Source organism: Trichosurus vulpecula, chromosome 1 (genome assembly GCF_011100635.1).
Source record: "Trichosurus vulpecula isolate mTriVul1 chromosome 1, mTriVul1.pri, whole genome shotgun sequence".
Classification (NCBI taxonomy): Eukaryota; Metazoa; Chordata; class Mammalia; order Diprotodontia; family Phalangeridae; genus Trichosurus; species Trichosurus vulpecula.
Genome location: NC_050573.1, coordinates 53177296 through 53201042, shown reverse-complemented (window position 1 = coordinate 53201042; position 23747 = coordinate 53177296).

Genomic DNA, 23747 nt, shown 5'->3' with positions numbered 1-23747 from the left:
AACATCTGCTTTACCAGAAATGAAAACAGAAGCCACCTCTGTGAAACAGAAACTGCCTGTCCCCGGCTCCTTCAACACTCTTTGGCCTCCTGAAGGGATTAAAAGGAAAGTGAGCTCAGAGTCCAGGCAGTCTCACAGACAGGGAGCAAGGCGAGGCAAGCTTTTGTTTCCTGGCTGATGTTTTCTGGTGAAAATAACCAGTTTTCTCTTCCACAAAGGTCTTCCTCAGATGCTTCCACATAGGCAAGGTGGTGCCAATGCAAACACCAGCAAATTCCTAGCAAGTTAGATAGGTTTTGAATATGGATGGACCCATCCCTTTGTCCTAAGACTGGCCTACCTAAATTCAGAGAAGCTTACAGCCAGAAAATTGGCCTGGGCGTGATGAAATTTTCAGCCTTTCATCACTCACAAAGACCTTTACTGAGGTGTAGAAGGAAGGGTTGCATCTCCATCAGTACATGGTTGAAAAACACCCCCACCCCCACTCCCAATGAAACCATAGATTCTTGGAATAAACTTAAGAACAAGCGTCCTAGTCATTTTTCAGATGAGGGAATTTCTATATTCCTCTTCCTTAGGAGAAGGGTAGGGAAATAGCTGACTTGACACTGTACAAATGTAAGCCCCTTGCTCTCAATTAGCGTGAGTGGCTTTTCAAAATCAGCTGACCAATTGAGGCAGACCTCTCTGTTAGAAGCTCTGTTAAATGAAGTTCCCAAGTTAAAGAATATATACTCTACTTTCCATTGATATGTAAGATTTTACCATTTCCAAAATGCTTTCATGTATATTTTATTTCTTTTTAAAAATTTTATATACATTTTATTTTTCCCCCAATTACATGTTAAAACAATTTTTAAACATTTTAAAGAGTTTTGAGTTCCAAATTCTATCTCTCCTTTCTTCCCTCCCTTCCCTCCTCCCTGAGATGGTAAGCAATCAGATATAGGTTATAAATGTGCAATTCACATACATTTTCTGATGTAATGAGATGCGATACACTTTTCCAAATAAAATTTTGTTTTCAAACATTAAAATTATTGTTTCATTAAAAAATCTTGAGAGGGATGGATTTGCTATTAAAATGGAATTTACTGATATTTCTTTAATTTTTTTTAAATAAACAGAATTTTAAAAAGTTTTTAAAAGACTTTTTTCTTTTAAATGGGAGATGCTTTTTAGCTGTGTGACCCTGGGCAAGTCACTTAATCCATCGGAGCCTCAGTTCCTCATCAGTAAAATGAGGGGATTAAATTAGATGGCTTCTGAAGTCCCTTTCTATTGTAAATCTGGACATAAAACTGCCCTTCCCCAAACAAGACAACAAGGGTAAGAGAAAGAGAAGGAGGAGGAGGAGGAGGAGAAGCAGAAGCACCAACAGCAGAAGCAGCAGCAGAAGAAGAAGGAGGAGGAGGAGGAGGAGAAGAAGCAGAAGTAGAAGCAGCAGCAGCAGCAGAAGGAGGAGGAGGAGGAGGAACAGGAGGAGGAGGAGGAGGAGGAGAAGGAGAAGAAGCAGAAGCAGCAGCAGCAGCAGCAGAAGGAGGAGGAGGAGGAGGAGGAGAAGGAGAAGAAGCAGAAGTAGAAGCAGCAGCAGCAACAGCAGAAGCAGCAACAGCAGGAGGAGGAGGAGGAGGAGGAGGAGGAGGAGGAGGAGGATGAGGAGAAGAAGAAGAAGGAGAAGAAGGAGAAGAAGAAGAAGAAGAAGAAGGAGAAGGAGAAGAAGAAGGAGAAGGAGAAGAAGAAGAAGAAAAAGAAAGAAAGAAAGAAAGAAAGAAAGAAAGAAAGAAAGAAAGAAAGAAAGAAAGAAAGAAAGAAAGAAAGAAAGAAAGAAAGAAAGATTGCCTGTCTTCTTCCTTGGGAGTGTATTTTTCAAATCTCAGAATGCTTCAGTATCTTTGTCACTCTGTTCTTTCTCATGATAGACAGCTAAGTTGCAGCTTTATCTTTGTTTCAGTTAACAGCCTGAAATACAACCTTGGTAAAGTTTATTACTTCGTCACACTTGGTTCTTCTCTAAGTACACAAGTTAGATAGTTGCACAAAATAGCCTCGGAGAGCAGATTCTTCAAGGACCAGCCTAAGCTCACTGGGCAGTGGGACACCTGTGGGAACCCACTGGAGCTTGTGCTCTGCCCAAGTTTTTGGTGTGGGAATCACTGGACAGTTTTTCTGGACTGACCTAGTTTTTTTTAAATAGTTTTAATTCTACGTAAAGTTTGGTTATAGAATTGTTCATTCATGCGAACATGGGAAGCATCATGGTCCTGGGGAAAGGGCACTGTCTCTGGAGTGAGAGGTTATTGTTCGCTCATTGTCTGACTCTTCATGACCCCATTTGGGGTTTTCTTGTCAAGGATACTGGAGTGGTTTGCCATTTCCTTCTCCAGCTTGTTTTACAGATGTGGAAACTGAGGCAAACAGAGTTAAGTGACTTGTCCAGGGTCACATAGCTCGTAAGTGTCTAAGGCTGAATTTGAACTCAGGAGGATGATTCTTCCTGACTTCAGACCTGGTGCTTTATCCACTGCACCACCTAGCTGCCCTGGAGTCAGAGGATCTGAGTTCAAATCGTATTTCTGATAGTTTTTAACTGTGTAACTGTGGGTAATCAACCTACAGTAATTCATCAATACTTGCAATTAGCACAATGCCTGGCACATTGGAGACACTTAAAAGCTAGTTGATTAATATGATCGATTAAACATCTGTTCTATATCTGTAAGTTATTAACTTCCCTGGGCCTCAGTTTTACCATCTGAAAAATAAGAGACATGGACTCAATCTGAATTCTGTGGCCCTTCCCAGTTCTGGAGAGATGATCTCATATCTGCTTACTACACAATGGGGACAAGAGTCAGGCCTGCGGCTGTCTCAAAGGCAGAGCTCTATGATCCCCTTTCTGGGACTGCCTCTCTGGTTCTTCCCCTGGGCACTGTACGGTACCTGCAGCCTACCTGGAATGATTTCAAAAGAAAGAGGGGCCAGTACAAACTATTACTATAATCTCTAGATGTCCAGGGTTCACATTAACATGTTTGTTAGTCTCTGAAATCATAAATAGCAGAGAATAATCGATTGGCACTGCCTTGACAAAATCACAGGTCTGGCTCACAAGTCAAGAGAAAAAAACCAAATATAGCTCCAAATAACTATTAAGACTCAATAACTTATTAATGCCTATTATTTCTATTAATTAATAGGAATTGATTGTTGATTAATGTATTAATTATGGTTATTATATTATTATAATTATCGTATTTATTATAATTATATATGATAGTAATTACATCATATATTGGTAATAATATCCATGAATTATTATTCAACATAATAAATTATAACACTTGATGATTGCTTTATTATAGATTATAAGCATGATGTTTCTATTATTAATACATTGTGATTTATATAATACTATGAAATATTAATATCAATGTTGATAGATTATAATTTTTAATAATTTATCAGGTGACACAGTAGATGGAGCATCAGGCTTCAAGCCAGGAAGACCAGAGTTCAAATCCAGCCTCAGACATGTTCTAGCTGTGTGACCATGGGCAACTCGATTAAAAAAAAAAAAATCTCTGTTTGCCTCGGTTTCCCCATCTGTAAAATGGGGCTAATAATAACACCTACCTCCTTGGGTTGTTATAAGGACCATGTGAAATAATAATTATAAAGCTCTTAGCATAGTGCCTGGAGCATAGTAGGTACTGTATAAATGTTAATTATAATGATGATGCTTGTTACTAATGGTGTTATGTAGCAATTTTTCTTTTTAATTTAACTAATTTAGTAGTTAATAAGAGAAATGCAAAATAAAATAATTTTTATCTCCAACCCTGTCCATTTTCTCTTTTTAAGTTGTTATTATTTGTATTATTATTACTACTGCCACCATTTTTTTAAACATTGTTTTGTTTTTTTTTTAGTTTTGAGTTCCAAATTCTATTCCTCCTCCCTGAGACAGTAAGCAATCTGATATAGGTTATGAGTGTGCAGTCACGTAAAACATTTCCATATTAGTCATTTTGTGCAAAAAAACTCAAACAAAAAAAGAAAAAGTAAAAAATAGTATGCTTCAGTCTGTTTTCAAAGACATCAGTTCTTTCTCTGGAGGCAGAGAGCATATTTCATCATGAGTCCTCTGGGATTGTCTTGGAACATTGTATTGCTGAAAATAGCTAAGCCATTCACAGTTATTCATCATATAATATTACTGTTACTGTATACAATGTTCTCCTGGTTCTGCTCACCTCACTTTACATCAGTTCATGTAAGTCTTCCCAGGTTTCTCTGAAAGCATCCTGCTTGTCATTTCTTATAGCACAATAATATTCCATTATAATCATAAAACACAACTTGTTCAGCTATTCCCTAGATGATGGGCATCCCCCAAATTTCCAATTCTCAGTCATCACGAAAAGAGCTGCTATAAATATTTTAGTACAATTAATTTCCCCCCACTTTTTAAAAAAAATACCATTGGGATACAGACCTAATAGTGCTATTGCTGGATCAAAGGGTATGCACAGTTTGATTGTCCTTTGGGTATAGTTCCAAATTGCTGTCCAGAATGGTTGGATCAGTTCACAACTCCACCAACAATGCAGTAATGTCCCAGCTTTCCCATATCCACTCCAACATTTATCATTTTCCTTTTTTGTCATATTAACCAATCTGATAAGTGTGAAGTAGTACCTCTGGATGGTTTTAATTTGCATTTCTCCAATCAACAGTGATTTAGAGCACCTTTTCGTGTGACCAGCGATGCCTTTGATTGCTTCATCTGAAAACTGCCTGTTCATGTCCTTTGACCATTAATCAATTGGGGAATTACTTGTATTCTTATAAATTTGACTCAGTTCTGTATGTATTTGAGAAATGAGTCCTTAATCAGAGATACTTGCTGTAAAATTCCCCCCGCCCCCATTTTCTACTTTCTTTTTCTAATTTTGGTTGCATTGGTTTTGTTCATGCAAAACTTTCTAAATTTTATATAATCTACTACCATTTTATATTTTGTAATGTTCTCTATATCTTATTTGGCCCTAAATTCTTCCCTTTGCCATAGATCTGACATGTAAATTATTCTATGCTCTCCTAATTTGCTTATCGTATCACCATTTATGTCTAAATCATGTATCCATTTTGACCTTATCTTGATATGCAGTGTGAGATGTTGTTCTATACCTAGTTTCTGCCATAGTATTTTCCAGTTTTCTCAGTAGTTTTTGTCAGATAATGAGTTTTTGTCTCAAAAGCTTGGATATTTGATTATTTACTAGAATCTATTGTATACCTAATTTTTTTCCTCTGATCCACTACTCTATTTCTTAGCCAGTACCAGATTGTTTTTTTTTTTTTTACCAGATTGCTTTGATAATTACTACTTTATGATACAGTCTGAGATCTAGTATAGCCAGGCCACCTTCCTTCCCACTTTTTTTTTTACGTTTCATTTCTTTGATGTTCTCGATCTTTTGTTCTTCCAGATGAATTTTGTTATTACTTTTCCTAGCTCTATAAAATAACTTTTGGTAGTTGGGTTGGTATGGCATGGAATAAGTAGATTAATTTAGGGAGAATTGTTATTTTTATTATATTGGCTCCAACTCAGTAAATTTTCAAAGATGACAAAAGAAAGGAATGGTCAACGCTAGAGAGATTGTAGGAAGATACTGATACGTTATTGGTGGAGCTGCAAATTGGTCCAGCCATTCTAGAAAACACTTTGGAAAGATGCTAAAAAAAAAATTTAAAATTAGAGTTAGTTAAACTTAGAGAATCCACAGCTAGTCATAGACCCCCAAGGAGATCAAAGACAAGAAGAAAGGTGCCATATATACCAAAATTTTTGTAGTAGCACTTTTTTTTTTTTGGCAGGGGTAACAGTAGATATTCATTGGTTGGAGGAATAGTTGTTATTGTTTGTCCTTGAGGACCATAACCAGTGGTGGGATTTAGCTGGTTTGCACTGGTTCAGGAGAACTGATACCTAACCTTAGGTTGAGTTCCGGGAACCAGCTGTTAAAATGGCACTTGTAATCAAGGTTCTCTCTAAGGTGGGTGCCTACGCAGGCGCCCAATGTGGAAATCACAAATATATATTCCCCACCCCACCCCCCTCCAAAGGCCGTGCTGTGTCCCTGCCCGGGAATAGGGTCCGGGATAGAGACATAGGGGAAAGCGGGAATGCAGCAATGAGGTGCCAGCATAAGATGGAAGGAGGAAGGGAAGGGGAGAACCAGGCCCGGGATGGGAAGGCTGGCTACACCCCCATCAGAAGCTGCTGCTGCTGGGATGGGGGAGCCCAGGGGGTGATAGCAGCAGAGGCTACTGCAGGCTTAGACCCTCCCCCCTCCCCTGCTCCCTCCCTCTCCATCTGCTCGTGAATGAATCACCCTCCAGACCGTGCCTCCGGGGGCCAGCAGGGAAGCTAGGTGGCTGGGACCATGTACCTTAGGGTAAAGGCAAGAAAAGCAGTTACTTTGGGCTTCCTCTCAGGGCCTTCTGCCTCCTGCCTGCTTGCCACTCCTACTGTACCTAGCAGGAGAAAGCAGAAGGCGCTGATGGTGGAAGTCACCCAACACAAGGCCTGCGATGCCCATCTCCTCCCCCCCAACCCCCCCCCCGCCCCACCCCAACCACCACCACCGTCACCCTCTGGCCCTTACACATCTGGCCAACCCTTACCGACCCCACTCCCTCCACCAGCATCCTCTCCCCTTCTTTCTTCCTGGGCCTGAGCCCCGGACCAGAGCTGGTCCCAACTGATCCTGATCACTGAGAGACCTTTGTGTCATGGAAATCAAGGATGCCAAGGGCTCAGAAGGAGTGTTCTGTGGGGGGCAGGAGGAGGGGGGTGGGGGGGAGTGGGGGAGATGTGCTAAAAAGTCAGATTATCCTTGGTGCCTCAAACTCGGCCTTTTAGTGTAACTAAAGCTGTTCAAGAGAAACTCCAACTTTTTCCCTGGTCCTGAGCTCACCTTAGTCCTCATGTCTCCAGGTCTCAGGATGGTGTTGGCTGACTCCTGGGAGAAGTCTGGCTTAGAGTCCATGGATACAACAACCCCATGTATACAACCCAACACAAGACCATTTTTCTGAGCTGGTCCAGAGCCTTATCACAAACACACACACACTCATACACATTCACCAACATTCACTCACACACTTACACACATTCATACACATTCACAAATACACTATCCACACACAGTCATAGACTCATACATTCACATATGTTCACTTACACACTCATACACATTCACACACACTCACACATACACAAGCTGACACACACAGACTATACATATCCTCTTACACACACACACAGATTCATACACATTCACCAACATTCACTCAACGGTCATTAGGGCAAAGAACCACTTGTCAATTTATTTGAATCCCACCACTGTCCATAACATCAGGAGGGATATGCCATGACTTGCGGGTGAATTGGATCGAAGTGAGGGAAGTCAAAAGTGCAAAGTCACCAGCCTCACTTTCTCCTCCAGAGGAATAATTAAATAAATTGTGGACCATGAACCTAACAGAAAATTGCTAAGCAATGATTTTTTCTCATGGCTTCCTATTATTAAGCTACAGGAAGAGACGTATAAGAATATCTATACGGACTGACCCAGAATGGAGTAAACAGAACCAGGGAAACAACATACTCAACGACTATAGAAATGTAAATGAAAAGAATTAAAAATGAAATTGAATACGGCGTAAATCTAACGCTCAAACTTGGTTCTGAAGAAAGGAGAAACAAGGCACCTCTTTCGTGGAAGTAGATGTAGACTATTGCTCTATTGTTAGGTTTCACCGATGTGTTGATTACTTTTGCTGACTCTCCTCTCTCCCTCTCTCTCTTTCTCTTTCTCTCTCCATCTCTCTCTCTCCTCTCTCTCCATCTCTCTCTCTGTCTCTCTCTCCTTCCCTCCCTCCCTCTCTCTCTCTCTCTCTCTTACAAGGGATGGCTCTCTGAGGAGGGAAAGAAGACGTTACAGATTTATAAATGAAGAAATGAAGATAAGTTAGAAACAAAAGAGATCGATGCAAATTGCAAAGAAAAATATTTGAAAAAAACAAAAAAAGGTTGTCCGATTGAATTGAATTCTTGACTCTCTCTGACAGGATCCAGACTACCTGCTGGGTTGTTTGTCAAAGTCAGTAGACAAGGCTGGAGGCCAGCTACCCAGAGCTGCATTGGGTTGAAAGTCTTTTATAAGGGTCCTTTATGGCCCTGTAACAAATCCTGGTTTCCGATGGATTCTGCTTTAGGGGTTAAATGTTGACCTCTTCATATGACCGGGGCAGTCTCTCAGTGGAGGATTATTCTGCTTTGCCCAAGAGGTCAGTGCTAAGACCAATGGAAGAAAGTTACAGGGTGGCAGATTTCAGCTTAATATAAGGAAGAATTTCCTAACAAACCAAGTTGTCCCACAATCCATTCATTCATTCATTCAACAAACATTCATTTTTACCCAGTGTACTGTGCCAAGCAGCAGGGAAGATGGGAATTTTAAATAAGACATAGTCTCTGCCCTCAGGGAGCTTATAGTTTATGTCTAATAAACTGTAGGAGACATATCACAGAGCATTATAATGCATTCGATTTGTAGGTTTATGTGTGTATCAATTTATCAATTTGTGTCTGGTGCACAGTAGGTGCTTAATAAATGTTTTTTGACTATCTATCTACATATTATCTACTGTGTTAACTCTCTTCCCACTCAATTCTATTCTCCCCTTAGCTGCCAAAGGAATATTCCTTAAGCCCAGGTCTGACGATGTGGTCAACAAAGGCCAGTAGCTCCCTGTTACCTCTAGTACCTATCCGAAATATTCTGCTTCCTAACTCCGGCCTCTTAGCTTTCCTGGTTTCCTTCAAGATGCAGCTCAAACCCACCTTCGGCAAGAGACCTTTCCTGGTCCCTCCCCCTCCCCCCAGTCCTCTGCGTTTACCCTCCATTTTCACTGTGCATCTCGTGTGTGTACATAATGGTTTAATGTCATCTCCCGCATAAGTGTATGAGCTCCCTGAGGGCAGGGCCTTTAAGCCGGTGCTTGTTGACTCATTGATGTGTGTACATGTTGTTCCCCTACAGAATGTAAGCTCCTCAAGGGACAGGCAGGGACTGCTTAATTTTTTGCTTTGATTCTTAGTACCTTAGTACCTTGTACAGTGCCTGGCAAATGCTTGTTGAACTGTACAGCAAATGAGCAGTTCCCTTCTACCTCAGGAGCTTTCTGTCACTAGAGGGGCAGGAACAAAGATGGTATGGTCCCTTGTCAGGGATGCTGTGGAAAAGATCTGTTCTGGAGGTGGGGGAAGTGTTGGATGGGAGAGATCCCTTCCTGCCCCGAAACTTCATGATTCCATCTTTATAGTAGCTTGTTCTCACCTTTGCCCTCCTGGGTTCTGGGGTGCCTTCTCACCACAAACACTTGCTGGATAGATAGAGCTGAGGAGCAGGGGAGCTGTAACTCGGGCCTGAGCGCATGCATTATCCCCAGGGGCAGGCATTTCATCTCTCACCTGTCAGGCTGCCTGGATCCCTGGCTATGAAATGCTAGCTGATCCCCTCTGGGCACAGTTCAGCAATTCTCTGCTCTACCACCCTGCCCCCTCCCTTGTTCCTAACTGCTCTCTCTCTCTCTCTCTCTCTCTCTCTCTCTCTCTCTCTCTCTCTCTCTGCTTCTCCTGTGTCTTTGTTACCCAGAACAGACCTAGAAAGTATCTGAGTACATAAAAAAAAAAGAATTTTACAATTTGAAGAGACCTTGGTTGCAGAACAGCCCAATTGAAAGGGCCTTTGGAACATCTAATTCAACCCCTTACTTACAGAGAGGGAAAATGAGGCACAAAAAGTGGTTGGAAACTGAGCAGAACTGGAAGAGCACTAACTAAATTCGTGATAGTAATATAACGATATGTCTTCAGGATGGCAGCCTGCATTTTTCAGTGAGGTGAGAAAGACAAGTCAGATCCTGACAATTCTGCTCACATGAATCGATCATTGCTCATGTACTTGGCCCCTGGGGTTGACTCATCTGACCTGGTACTTTTTCCACCATGGCACAGCTCTTGGATTTTTACTTTTTGGGGGGAGTGGGAGTCATGGGAGTAGAACTGAAAATGTCAAAAATGCATGAGACTCTCTCAGAAGGAGGGACCCAAAAGGGAGAGGTTCTTCCTCTCAGGCCCTCCTTCTCATCTCTACTCTTAACTCCAGTCTGTTTCCAGCTCCGATGCATAGTTTGCATTCCACACCCAAGAATGAACATTTATTTATATAAACGACCACCCATTTCATGTCTGTCTCCACTAGGTCAAAGAAAGCAAAAACACTTTTTCCTGACCATTCCCCTTCTGTATTTCCAGACTTTTTTTTTTTTTAACCAGACACAGTTTCACATTGAGAAGTCTGAATAATTCAGTCACTTCCTGAGGCCTTAACCAGGGTATCATTAGAGTAGGTTGTATTATGAAAAGAACACCAGGCTAGGAAGGAGACCTAGATTTGTGTGCTGTCTAACATGAGCTGGCTGTGTGACTTTAGACAAGTCACTTCCCTTCTGTCCTTCATCTCTAAATAATTGGATTTGATGATTTCTATGGTCTCTCCCAACTCTGACATTCTGTGCTCTAAGGGCCCTCCCAGCTCTGACATCCTGTGTTCTAAGAGTTTCTCCAACCCTGACATTCTATTCTCTAAGGTCCCTTCTAGCTCTGACGCTCTTTGTTTTAATTTCCACCAAAAAAAACAAAAAAAGCAAAAAAGGTTAATTAAAATCCCCATGCCTCTGACTCCAGGGCTTAGGTCATGACTGTGTTTTTCCACTGACAAGTGGTTATTCTGGTCGGGATGCCCTTTCAGCAGACAGGAAGTTAGAGAAGCAACTGCCATAAGGAGATCCTTCAGGTGGACTGACTGCTCGTTTCTGTCACATCTGGTCAGAGAGCATGGTCAGGTCACAGTACAGAAGAGGCAGCCCTGGGAAGGAATGTCAGGAGACCAGGCAGAGTTGGTCAGAACATGGGAGGTAGCCTGGGCTCACCGTCATTTTAACAAATATTAGCAGCCCCTACTGAAGGCCTGTAACATCTCAGGCATTTTTGCATATGAGATATTGAGCAAGACACCCTCTAATCAGTTAACCAGTGGTTCTTAATCTGGGGTCTGTGACTTTGTGTATATGCATATGCGTATACACACACGTGCATATATATACATAAATATGTGTATGGATGTATATAGGCATGTGCATGTATACAATACATATGTGTGTATGGATGTATATAGACATGTGTACATGACTACAAATACATATGACACATGTACATGTAAATGCATGTGGCATACGAATGAATGCATGTATAAATAAGCACCTACATATACGTCTATATGTTTAGATACATGCCTGTATTCTATGTATCTATATATAAATATACATATAGGCATGAACCCATATATCTGTGTATATATATGTATGTGTGCATATATTTATGTATGTGTATACATTGATATATACATATTATACATGTATGTATTTCATATTTTAATATAATTTACTTTCTTTGTAACTATATTGACTTAATTCTATACATTTAGCAACACAATTCTGAGGAGTCCATCCACAGGCTTCACCAGCCTGACTGCCTTGGGGGTCCAGGACTGAGACAAGGTTAAGAGCCCTCTGCCTTAAATTTAGGCAAGAAGCAAAATAAACATATAAACACCAGGAGAAACAAATCCTGCTTGTGAAATATAATTGGCATCTGATATTATTTTCTTCTTTTTTCATATCCCTTTTCTAGACACTTTATTACTAAAAAGAAGCTACTAATGGCATGAGATCAATTAGAAAACTTAGAAAGCAGAGTGGAACTATAGAAAAAACACTTCACTGTGAGAAAGGAGAACCACTTAAAGCTTTTTCTATTGACCAAATGACACCTGAGGCAATCTCCTTCCCTATCTCTAAAATGCAAGGGGTAAACTGGAAGATCTTTGAGGCTTCTCCCAGCCCTGGCATTCTGTGTTCTAAGTGCCCTCCCAGCTCTGACATCCTGGGTTCTAAGGGCCCTCCCAGCTCTGGGATCCTGGGTTCCAAGGGTCCTCCCAGCTCTGACATCCTATGTACTAAGGGCCCTCCCAGCTCTGACATCCTGGATTCTAAGGTCCTCCCAGCTCTGATATCCTATATGTTCTAAGGTCCCCCCAGCTCTGACATCCTATGTTCTAAGGGCCCTTCCAGCTGACATTCCCCATTCTAAGGGCCTTCCTAGCACTGACATTCTATGGTTCTATTTTTTTTTTTTTTTAGTTTTTGGTTTTGGCAGGGCAATTGGGGTTAAGTGACTTGCCCAAGGTCGCACAGCTAGTACGTGTGTCAAGTGTCTGAGGCCAGATTTGAACTCAGGTCCTCCTGACTCCAGGGCCGGTGCTCTACTCGCTGCACCATCTAGCTGCCCCATTCTATGGTTCTAAATTTGGAACCTCTGCCTTTTTCTTAGGAGGCATAAGATCTTGGGCACACTTAATAGGTCTCATGTCTGCAAAGTCTCTTCGAATTTCTTTTCCCTCTGTACTTCCCTCATCCTTTGGTGTTGCTCCTGCTAATGAGAAAAGCTGGGAGACGTCATTTCAATAGACTTGCTCACATGCACACTGGGCCCCTTCCTCCTTTCTCTGACTGAAACAGTGGGCCCACCAACCTACTTCCTTTCCTCATTGTGGCCTGGCCATGTGTTGAGGGGAAAGCTATTTCCCAAACTACCATCGCTTGCCTTGGACCATGCTGTGGGTGGGTGGCCAAGTCCAGAACGGAGCCCATCTGTGCGGACACCCAGTCCCCACATGCTCTCCCTACGTTCCCTGCTCATAATGGGAACTGTTCATTCTATTTGAGTCAATGGAAAGTCCTCCTGGACACCATCTCACTTCTGTTCATGAATAAGTCATTGGAGAGGATGAATAATTCAGTGATAATCCACCCAGCATGTGGCACATTTGGACTGAAAAGAGGCAGGATTCCTATCCTTTGTCGAACTCCTTAATCGCATTAGAAATAGTAATGACAAGCCAGGGAAATAGAATCCTATGCCTTTCTGGAGCTATAAACAGCACATCCATATTCAGATGGTAAAGCTGAAGAGGATAAAAATTGATGAAATTCCATTTCCAGGAGTTTGGGGGAGATGGTAGCACTATTTTCTACAGGGTCTATTTCAGCATGGTCTGGAGTCCAACCCTAAGTCCTGGTAGACCTCTGATGCCCCGTCCAAATGCAACATTCCACAGTTTGAGGTGCTCTGAATTTGGCATTTGAGACTCACCTTCTGGTGGTCATTTCATTTTGTGACACCCACTTCCCACCAAAACATGTTTATGTTGCTATGATCATAGTGATGACGATGATGGTGATGATAGTGATAGTGAAGATTGATAGTAATATAACGATAATGATTCCTGGTGAGGAGGACTTACTTCCTTGTTTTGTTTTTGTATTTCCAGCTCCTAGTACAGGGCCCAGTACATAGTGGGTGCTTAATAAATGCTTGTTGGTTGATTAATGATACCTAACGCTTAGACAGCACATTTATGGTTTGCAAAATGCTTTCCATATATTATTTCATTGTAATAGAAGAATTAGAGCATTTGAGTTTTTAGGCTGGCAAGGAACTTGGAACAGGGCTGTGTGGGGCAGTGGAAGTCTTATTGAGAGGGTCATAGGCTAAGAGCTGGAAGCCTAACCCCCTAATTTTACAGATAAGGAAACTGAAACCCAGAAAGGAGGCATAACTTGTCCAAGGACACACAGCTAGAAATCAGCAGAGCTGGGATTTGAACTCAGGTCCTCTGACTCCTAATCCCAGAGAACTTTGCACCATATTGATACCATCATTACAAGCTTGGAGGTAGAATTTATCAGTTTTCCCCTGAGGGCATTTAAAAGTTTTCTAATTCAATCTGTACAATAACACTTTGCGACATGTAGTGTAATTATGATGTCCATTTTACAGATGAAGAAACTGAGTCTCGAAGAAGTGGAAGGTTGGGATATGATCACACAGCTGGTGAGGGGGCAGAGCTACCCTTGAACCTCGGTCTCCTAACTTCAATTGACAATCTTTTTCCTGTTTTGTTTCAGAGTATTCCTCAGAGAGATTTTCATAATCCCTGAGCTGGCCACTGTGGAACATGAGTCCATGCTTCTTTCGGTCCATACATTCATAAGCTGAAAATATTCCAGTGCCCTAACCAGCTTGGATGTTAAAACTCAACTCAGGTTAAATCTTTTTTTTTTTAATTAGCCACACTATAGCCAATGTCATCTTTTCTCTGTTTGGAGAATTTGTTGTTGTTTAGTTGTTTTCAGTCATGTCTGATTCTTTCAGGGTTCTCTTGGCAAAGATACTGGAGTGGTTTGCCATTTCCTTCTTCAGCTCATTTACAGGGGAGGAAACTGAGGCAAATAGGATTAAGCGACTTGCTCAGGGTCACACAGCTACTAAGTATCTCAGGCCCTTGTAAACTATCCACTGCTTCACTTAGCTGCCCTGGTTGGAGAACAGAAGTTTATAAAACTGTCAGGTAGCATACATGTCAGTTATATATATATATATATATACAGATAGCCAGCAGTCAGCCACACCAGATCTGATGGTGAGGCCTCTGGCAGGCAGGAGCTGTATATATGTGTTGGCTGCACAGGGGGAGGCAGATGCTCCTTGGGCAACCAAGGATGAGAGTAGCAAAGTAGTGGTCAACCTACAAGGGGTGGAAGGTGAAGAGCAGTGAGTTGAAGAGACGAGTGTTCACAGACCAGCAGACCAAGCCAGACTGAGTACCCAGGAACAGATAGACCACATCTAGGCAAGGAAAACTGTCCAGAGGAGCTGGGTGTCAGACGAGTCAAAGAAACCCAATTAAGGGAGGCTCAGAGCTGGAAATCAGCGGTTTGCCAATGTTACTACATAGCAACCTCTTCCCTTTCTGCTTTCCAAAGGAAATTTTGAACTGAGAGCCATATCACAGAGGCAGCTGCATGGCTCTGTGGGCTAGGCTTGAGTTCAAATCCAGCCTCAGACACTTACAGGCTGCATGAACCCGGGCAAGTTACTTAACTTCATCCGCCTTAGTTTCCTCACCTCTAAAATGGGGATAATGAGAGCACCAGCTTCCCCAGGTTGCTATAAGGATCAAAAGAGATAATAAATGCCTAGCACAGTGCCTGCTGCACAATGGATACTGGATAAATGCCAACTATGACTATTATAAAAGCTGGAAGAGACATCGGAAGTCAACCTGGTCAACCCCATTTTACAGAGAAGGAAACTGAGGCCTGGACAGGTGAAGTGATTTGCCCAGGACCACACGGGTATTAAGAGTAAGAGGCAGGATTGGAACAGATGCAGAGAACCGTTGCTGGGCCTGTGAAGTTTTTCCGGCATGAATAGAGATCCGAGGGAAGGTAAGCAAAAGAGGAGAGGCAAGGACACCTAAATAATTAATGAGAACATGTGAAATGGATGGATTGAATTTTAATAGACAGGCTAGAGTCTAGATCCAAGGAAGTATGTTGCAAAGACAGATTATTTTCTTCTCTGCTTTTGTATCCCCAGGAACTAACACAAGGCCTGGTACGTTGTAGATGCTTAAAAAATGCCTGTCAATCTATCAGTAGAATTCCCCAGAGTTCTCTAACCAGAATAGATGACATCTGAAAGAAATCTAAATGATCTCCAAAGCTCCTTTTGACTCTAAAGACCACGCTTTAAGTAGAAGAAAATAATTATCATCACATATTCAAAACACTTGGAAAACCATGATTAGGGATATTTCGAAAATAGACTCAGATTCCTTAAAGAAATTTGGGCTGACCAGAGCTTGAAAAACTGCGGCCCATGCACCAGCTAAACTGGTGTTCTCTGTTCCCCGGACATAATGTGTACTTTCCAGTCATTCTAACTGCTGAGACAGCTCCTCATCTCCCAGTTCTTCAAGCCCCAACTCGACTGGCCCCTCCTCTCAGAAACTTTCCCTGATAACCCCACCCAGGAAGGATTTCTCCTGTCTCTGATCTCACAACATTTTGTCAACACCCTGTTCAAGTACTCTTTACCTCTACCTGATAATATTGTAATTTTTATTTTTTTAATTTATGGCTAGCTTTCATTTTTATTTAATTTCCATTTCTCAGTGGATCGCTCTATTTCCCACTCCCTCTTTCATGGAGCCATTCCTTAAAACAAAAAAAAGTAGAAAACGGAGGGAAAAAAATAGTTCAGCAAAATTAACCAACACAGAAAAAAGTCTAAAATTATATGAAAAAAAATTTTTAATAAAAAAAATTACATGCAATGTTCCACCCTTATGGTCCTCCACTTCTATACAAAGACTGTATGGGAATGGGGCAGCTAGGTGGCAAAGTGGATAAAACACCTGCCCTTGTTCAAATCCAGCCTCAGATACTTATTAGCTGTGTGACCCTGGTCAAGTCACTATGTATATTATTCTCTTGTTTTGCCTACACTTTGGACCACCTCATGTCTTCCCATGTTTCTCTATATTTATCATTTCTTTAACCTAGAGCACAGTAAAATTCCATTACATCCGTGGGTCACAATTTGTTTAGCCGTTCCCCCAATCAATGGAGATCTATTTTGTTTCCAGTTCTTTGCTATTACAAAAAAAAAATGCTGCTATAAATATTTCGATGTTTATTAGGCTTTCTATTTTTTGGCCTTGACCTCCTTGGAGTACATGCCTTCCAGTGGAATCCTTGAGCTAAAGGGGGATGGCCATTTTAGTCACTTTTTTCACTTAATTCCGAAGTTGCTTTTCAGAATGGCTGGGCCAATCCACAGCTCTGCAATAATGTGCCAATCTTTTTCAAATCCCACCAGTGTTGACTATTTCCATTTTTAGTTTTTTTTGCCAACTTGGTGAGTGTGGCATGAAATCTCAGAGTTGTTTCAATTTTCATTTCTCTAATAATTACTGAATTGGAGAATGTATATATAGGGTTGTAAATAGTCTCCTTTGACCACTTATATACTGGGGAATGACTTTGGCTCCTATATATGTTAGTTTTAGTCTATATATCTTGATTATCAGATCTTTATCAGAGATATATGGGATAAAGATTTTTCTTCCTGGTGGACCACATTCCTTCTCATCCTAGTCTTATCAATAATTTTCTTCACAGAAAGCTTTTCAATTTAATGTAACAGAGATTACATATTTTACCTTTTGTAACTACCACTATTCCTTGATTGGTTAAGAACTCACCTCCTAGACATAAATGGGAAAGACATCATGACGTGCACCTCCTCTAAATTTTTAATGCTATAATCTTGTTCATTATTTAGAACATATATCCATTTTTAATTTATTGGGTCATATGGTTTATGATACTGGTCTAAGCCCAATTTCAACCATCAAATAAGCTATTCTTTCTAAGGTAATTCGTATTTTGGAGTTTATTGAATATAGGATTCTTGAGTTCAACTATTTCTGTTTCTTCCTTGTCTGGTCTGTTTCAATCTACTTTTTAATTTTTAACTGGTACCAAATAATTTCGCTTTATCACACAGTGTAATAGCCTATTCCTCTGTATGCCTTTCTCAGTCTCTCCCCTTCTCTCCAATTCTTCTTCCATATAGTTGCTAAAGCAATTTTACTAAAGCATAGGTTTGACCACGTCACCTCCTCCCACCCCTCAGCTCGCCCCATGTAAAAAAGCTCTAATGACTCTCTGTTGTTTCTGGAATGAAATATAAATTCCTCTGACTCTCAAAGTCCTTCCCAACCTGGCCTTAATCTACATTTCCAGCCAAAATTACTTTCTTGCTGTTCCTCACAGGGGACACTCAGGGTCATGTCCCCTTGCCTTTGCTGATATTACAGGCTTTACTGTGGCCCCTACTACCTGTAGACCAGGTTTATTACACTTCATCCCTCCCCCAGGATTCTTGGTTACCCTTAAGAGATTGGGGGAGCATCTTGTCTCTGACACTGGCTTAAGCTTAAGCCCCTATTTATCGTGTTACCCTAATTTCAGGGATCCAAGCACCTCAATTCCATTTAATCACAGATTGGCTTTTGCAAAGGAACATTTACTTCAAAGGCATAGCAAGAACAAACATACAAACATTTCCTCCCCACCCCCACTTCCTTGGATTCTGGGGAGAGGAGGAGGATTAAGTTAACAGCTTAACTCAGTTCCTACATAGCACAGTCCCACCCAGTTCTAAGTCTAAAGCCCCCTCCCCCCAGCTTTTATCCTAGCCCCTTGATTTCTTAGGACTCCCCTGCTGTGCCTGCAGCAACCTCCAGCCCGGAATCCTGGCTCCAAGGTGGCCGTGGCTTAGAACTGAAAAGGGTAACTGAAGGAAACCAAAAACCCAAGCCTGTTTCTTGGGGCCACATGGCCTAAGAGAAAAGGGAAGGTGTACCTTCCCCCACCCAGCTTTGTACTCGATGCCCAAGGATGCAGATGAACAAGATCTTCAACCATGGAATCTACCAGAAAGAGAGGACGAGATTCTCCCAGCCTGTTTGTTTTAAAGACTCAGCCTTTCGATCCACAGAGCTAATGGAAAGAGGCTGCTTTCCCTACCTACAACTGAAGGTAACAGTGGATAGGATGCTGGCCCTGGAATCAGGATGGCCTGAGTTCAAATACAGCCTCAGACACTTAATATCCGTGTAACCCTGCACAACTCCATTAACCCTATTTGCCTCAGTTTCCTCAACTGTTTAATACTTGTAAAAAGAGATTGGTGCATGGCCTGGCACATAGTAGGCCCTTTATAAATGCTTATAGGAAATCATAGATTGCCTTTTCCCAGAAGCAGGTCCCTACTGTATCCCACTTGGGTACTTCCATCTTAGATGATCTGGGCATTTGCCAAAGCCAGGTTATGTATTTAGTGCTCCTCATTCCTGGAATTCACTACCTTTTTACCCAGGCTTCTTAGGATGCCCTTCCTTCAAAACTTGGCCACCTTTTTCATGAAATCTTTCCCGATCCCTGTTAGTTCCTTTTCCTCTCAAAATTACCTTGTGGGGTTTTTTTGTTTGTTTTTTTTTTAAATACAAAGATATGTGTATTATGTGTGTGTGTATGTATATACACACACATATATGCATATGTATTATGTGTGTACATTATACAAGTATGTTTGTGTGTATATATATATGTACATATACATATATGCATACACCTATTGTCTCAATAAAATCTCAGCCCCTTGCAATCAGGAATGGTTTCCTTTTATCTTTGTTTTTCTAGGACCTAGCACAGTGCCTGGCACCTGTAAGTATTTAACAAATGCTTGTTGATTGATTTATCAATTTATTGGCCATTCTATTAAGACCTTCCTTATATCTTGCTTTCTGTTATGGTTATCATTGCATATTTCTCTCCCCTGGTAGGCCCTAAACTCACTGAGGGTGGGGACTGTGCTGTATTCATTTGTTTTCTCCAAAACATTATCTATAGGACCCTCTTAGAACTGTGTAGACATAATTATGAATTAGGGATCGTAGTCGATATCAGGAGAATCCACTCCCTGTTTTTTGAGGAATCAAGAAGCCAATTAAAAGGTTCCAAGTGCCCACAGAGTTGACTAGATTTGACAGGAACTCCCTTCATAATATTTTGAGAAAAGATAGATGATGCTCTAGGAGTAGATGGTAAGGGATGAAGCTGGCTGTTAAATCAAGTGTTTGGATGCTGAGATTGCCTCCTGAGATCAGTGGAAAAACAGAGGATGAATCTAAGGGTGAAGATGGCAAAAAAAGAAAAAAAAAAAAAGGAGGCAAGGCTTCCCTCCCAGAGCCAGCAGGGAAGCTAGAGATTGTGTATTACAGCTAATTCACACAGGGATGGGGCTAACACATGTGATGTCAACAGGCCTGGTGGGGACCCCTCTGTCAGATTCAGCACCCTGACACTATCAAAGAGTGATGAAGTATCATGGTGTAAGGGAAGGAATGCTGGATTTGAAGAGAACCTGGCTTCAAATCTTGGCTCTATGCCTTACTATGTGACCTTGGGTCAATTACTTAACCTCTCAGTGCCTCATTTATAAAATGAAGGAGTTGGGCTCGGTGGTTTCTAAATTCTCTTCCAGCTCTAAATCTGTGATCCTATAAATAGCAAAATATAAAAAATATCAAGTTGGAGCAGGCACAATCTTTATCCTTATTACTAGCACAATTACTAGCACGAGTTCCCCGATCAATTTGATGAATTTGCCAGAGAGGAAAGGCAGCTAGGTGGCTAAGCGGACAGAGCACCAGGCCTAGAGTCAGGAAGACCTAAGTCCAAATTTGGTCTCAGGCATTTACTAGCTGTGTGACCCTGGGCAAGTCACTTAATGACGTTTGCCTCGGTTTCCTCATCTGTAAAAATGAACTTGAGAAGGAAATGACAAACCATTTCGGCATCTCTGCCAAGAAAACTCCAAATGGGGTCACGGAGAATTAGACTTGACTGAGTCTGAGAGGAAAGCCTTTATGTGGCACTCCTGATTCACTTTCCCAGGGAAGGTGTGGCCATACCCCTTGGTACCTATTGGAGGATAGATTTCACTGAGAGGGCTAAACCCAAGATGAATTGATTGCTTAGCTCCATGTGAGAGATGCACTTCTGTGAGAGGAGGCTCACCTTTGTGTTCTATAAAGGGAGCCAACAGATTGCTTTTGACAGTCTAGTGACTCAGTGGATAGAGTGTTACCTGTGTTCAAATCCAGCCTCAGACATTTACTATAGCTGTGTGACGCTGGGCAAGTTGCTAAGCCTGTTTACTTTACTTTCCCCAGATGTAAAATGGTTTTAATAATTGCATCTACTTCTCCCGGTTGTTGTGAGGATCAAATGAGATATTAGCCAGGGGCAGCTAGTGACACAATGGGTGCCCTGGAGTCAGGAGGACCTGAGTTCAAATACAACCTCAGACACCTGACACTTAAAAAAAAATACCAAAAAAAGTGCTTAGCCGGTGTCTGGTGCATATAGTAGGTGCTAAATAAATGCTTATTCTCTTCCTTTCCCTTTTCTCCCCCTGGGCACTCCCTCCTTTCCATGTTTCTTCTGGAGTGATGCTGGGAATGCAGCAGAAGAGGAAGAAGAATTGTAATGAAGGTTTATACATTGTTGAGACAGGTAAGTAGCCCAGTGGATAGAGGATGGCGCCTGGAGTCAAGATGACCTGAGTTCAAATCCAACCTCAGATACATACTATCTGTGTGACCCTGGGCAAGTCACTTAACCTCTGTTTTTCCTCAGCTGATAATAACAGCACCTACTTCTCAGGGCTGTTGTTAAGGAACAAATGAGACAATATTTGTAGAGCATTATGCAAACCTTGCTAGCTACTCTTAAGTCCTTTATGTGTTTCTGCCATCATCTATGGGTTCCTATGAATCCTTTAGTCATCTGCACTTTCTGTTTGTTGTGGTTTAGCCATTTTTCAGTAGTCTCAGACTTTTCATGACCACGTTTTGGGTTTTCTTGGTAGAGATAATGGAGTGGTTTATTCTTATTGAGGTTATTTTTTTTTACAGATAAGGAAACTGAGGCAAACAGGGCTAAGTGACTTGCCCAGGGTCACACACCTAATAAGTGTCTGAGGGCAGATTTGAACTCAGGTCTTGCTGACTCCAGGCCTGGTGCTTTATTCACTGTGCCACCTAGCTGCATTTTCTGTAGGATATAATAAAACCTCTACTGAATATGCATGTTACCTTGAACACCTGTATAGTTTCTAGGGACCAGCATTTGTGGAAGCTTAAATTTATATGCAAGCTATATTTGAAATTTTCCCTGAGTAAACTTTGGGTGGAGGGGCAAAGAAGCCTTAGTGACCTTTTGGGTTTAGCCCCAAGATCATACCTGGTTCATGTGAGTGACCTCAAAGATGAGAGATGGGCCACAGGTTACACTAGAGTTCACACGGAACTGCCACAAGAACAAAAGAAAATCCAGGCCTTATATTTACCAAGCCCTCCCCTACCCTTCCATCCCCTACCCTCTTACCTGAACCAAATTCTAATGATCTGCTCAGGATTGTAAACGTGGTAAGGCACTTTGAGACATTGCTTTGTTTTGGGGACACCCAGACCTTTCTCAAAGCTCCTTCCTTTCCCCAGCTCACCTACCCACATAATTCCTTCTGGAGACCCAATACAAAATCTTTTCTGATGCTTTTGAAGATTTCCACAGTGATTTAAGGAGAATATTTTAATAAGTCCTATTTATCCCTCTACATTTCTGCCTCCGGGCTTCTCTGGTTTCCTTCAAATCTCAGCTAAAATCCCATCTTTTGCAAGAAGCCTTTCCCAACCCCCTTAATACAAGTTCCTTCCCTCTGTGGATCATCTCTAGTATATCCTGGCTAGATCTTGTTTGTACAGTTGTTTGTATGTTGTCTCCCCCATTAGACTGTGAGTTTTTAGAGAATTAGGACTGTCTTTTGCCTTTCTTGGTATCTTTGCTTAGCACAGAGAAGGTGCTTCATAAATGTTTGTTGATTGACTTCTCTACAAAGCACTTTTTCCCCAAGAACCCTATGTGGTAGGTACTACATGTATAATGAGCCCCATTTTATTAATTTTAGATATGACATGGGCAATGACTCAAAGGTAAGAGAGGTAGGGTGTGTTTAGGGGTCAGAGAGTAGCTTGTCTTACGATGAAAAGAGCACTAGATTTGAGTGGCTAACTCGGGGTTCACTCCCAGCCCTACTAACTGCTACCTGTGTGATGATGGAGAAGCACATTAACTCTTCTCAGACTCAGTTTTTTCATCTGGATGAAATTCCTTTATCTTCTTCTTCATCCCATTATCCTAAAATAAGAGGACCAGATCAGATCATCGCTAGCATTGTCTCCTATAATCCTGCAAGAAATAACATTGTAAAGATAAGTTGGCACCAGATTCTGGACAACCTTGAATTCTGGGTAAGAAAAGAAAGTTAAACATGGTAAAATATGATCAAAGCAAAAGATAATTTATTTTGGAAGTAAAGATTTTTAAAATCTTGTCTTTGTCTTTTATATTCTGATAGATACCCAGTATTGGAGCCTCTCCTGTAAGAACAACGAAAGAAAACCGAACCTGAAGTTTAACAGAATCAACCAAACATAGCAACCCCACCTAAGAGCATATGCACCATTCCATACCTGTAGTCTCCCACTTCTCTAAACAAGTGGAGAATTTTTTTTTCCATCAATCTATTCCTCAGGCTTGAGATTGGTCATTTAAGTTGTAATTTATGGCCAAGGCCCCCTAACTCTGGGTTTATACTGAATAGATTACACCCTAGAACTGATCCTCTAAAAACACTTTAGCTCATGATGTCTCCACTCAGAGTTTACTGTGGGAAGTTTCCTAATGTTGTTCATGTCTAGGTCTCCCCAAATGCAGCCTCCTCTTAGCTCCCATACCAACCCTTTAGGTAACAATGGTTGCTGTTGTCAGTCTTTTTTCAGTCTTTGTGATCCCATTTGGAGTTTTCCCGGCAAAGATGCTGGAATGGTTTGCCTTTTCCTTCTGACACGTAGTAAGCACTTAATAAATGCTTATTTCCTTCCTTCCATTAAAATGCATCCTCCTTGAGAGCAGGAATTAGTTTTTTGCTTATATTCCTATCCCCTGAAGTTAGCACAGTGCTTGGTACATAGTAAGCATTTAATAAATGCTCGTTGCTTGCT